The sequence below is a fragment of the Bactrocera latifrons genome, unplaced genomic scaffold (genome assembly GCF_001853355.1).
Source record: "Bactrocera latifrons isolate USDA-ARS-PBARC rearing strain unplaced genomic scaffold, ASM185335v1 scaffold_17, whole genome shotgun sequence".
Classification (NCBI taxonomy): Eukaryota; Metazoa; Arthropoda; class Insecta; order Diptera; family Tephritidae; genus Bactrocera; species Bactrocera latifrons.
Window position 1 is genome coordinate 421,942 of NW_017535185.1, and position 1,652 is coordinate 423,593.

Here is a 1,652-nt window from a genome sequence, read left to right on the forward strand (position 1 = left end):
TATTAAAAAAAAAACAAGTAAAATCAGTAAAGCACTGAATAGCCACCCACACATGCGATTACTGTCAATGACCTGCCTCTGTAAAGCTATTATGACTTACGGACTGAAATTAAATATGGCTCAGCATATTGCTTATTTAATGAAAAAATGGCATAAATTAAAATATAGATATATAAATACACAAAATATATATAGACATATACACATCACAATTAGCTGCCTCGTAATATAATATATATTGTGACAAAAAGGTCATGTCTCTTTCTGAACGTCCTTCGACTTCTTCAAACTAATGAAAATATTGAAAAAGTGAAGTGGCAAGAGAGCGCGACATCTCTCGTGAATTCGTTCGAATGATTTTGCTGGATATTTTGTGTATGAAACGCCTTTTTGCTCGACTAGTCCTGATAAAGCTGAATTTTTTTCAATTAGAGTACCGTAAACAGTTCTCTTTGGACATATGATGATCATGCGAATTCCGATCCCACATTCACTGACAGCATTATAACAGCCGATGAGACATGGGTTTATGAGTTTGGCATGCAAACAAGTCAACAATCAACGGAATGGAGGGAAAACCTAGCCAAAGCCAAAACCAAATCGTCAAAGCCGCTCAAAAATCAAGGTGATATTAATTTTTTTTTCGTTATTCGTACTTTGTTATATCATGTCAGGCCAGGCGGTCAAGAAAGAGTTCTATTTGGACGTATTAAAGTGCTTGCGTTTTTTTTTTTTTTTTTTTTTTTTTTTTTTTTTTTTTTTTTTTTTTTTTTTTTTGTTGCCGCTCTGTGGAGCCCATATTCAGTCGTTCGAAAAGATAAAACAAAATTCGCTGAAGGAGCTGAACACCATCGCGGAAAATACTTATGAAAAGTGTTTCGAGAACAGGTAAAAATCGTCGGCGTGAGTGTATTACAGAAATCTGATGGGAATTACTTTGAAATCGACAAAATAAATATTAATGAATAATTAAATATTTTTTGCATTATTTACAATTTCCGGGTACTTTTTAGCTTAACTTTTGTAGCTGCCTATGCATATTGATATGTATATACTTGTAGATGTTTTTAGGAAGTTCCTTACAGTACGAGCCTCAATTGTACCTCAAATCAATGAGTAATTACTTGATTGAAACTTACCATATGGATTTATGAGCCAGTGTCAAAATAAAATGAATTTAAAGTCTCTCCAAAATTGTCATTATTTTTTGAACAAATATTCGCCGATATTATTAACTTTGTTGGTACTGCATTTTAAGCAGAAATTTACGGCAACTTTTTAATATTGCTTACTTTTTCTTAAAAATGCTTTGTAAATACGGCATTGTTTTAATTTTTTTTAAACATTGCATTTTATTTAAGAGAAGTTAAATAAGCTTGTATGTGATAATGAATGGAGTCAATACAACGATGCCGCAAAGCTGAGAATCTACAATCAGCCAGTGTGAGTTAAAAAATAAAATACATAAAGTAAAAAGTCAACAATGATATGGACTTGCGCTATTAAGAGACAGTAATTGGCCATATGAACTTTCTTGATATGAGTTAACAAGTTGTTTTTAAACTCAGCTTTCCAAAAATAATGAAATTTAATTTTGAAATTTTTTTATGGATTTTTGAAACATTTTTGTAATTTTCAAAAAATTTAATTTT

At 31.1% G+C, this 1,652-nt stretch overlaps 1 protein-coding gene across 1 annotated transcript in view; it reads left to right on the forward strand.

Moving 5' to 3' along the window:
- LOC108966720 (zinc transporter ZIP6) overlaps positions 1-1,652 on the forward strand; it is a 29,271-nt gene that overhangs the window by 1,925 nt on the left and 25,694 nt on the right. The gene's annotated exons all lie outside the window — the stretch shown is intronic.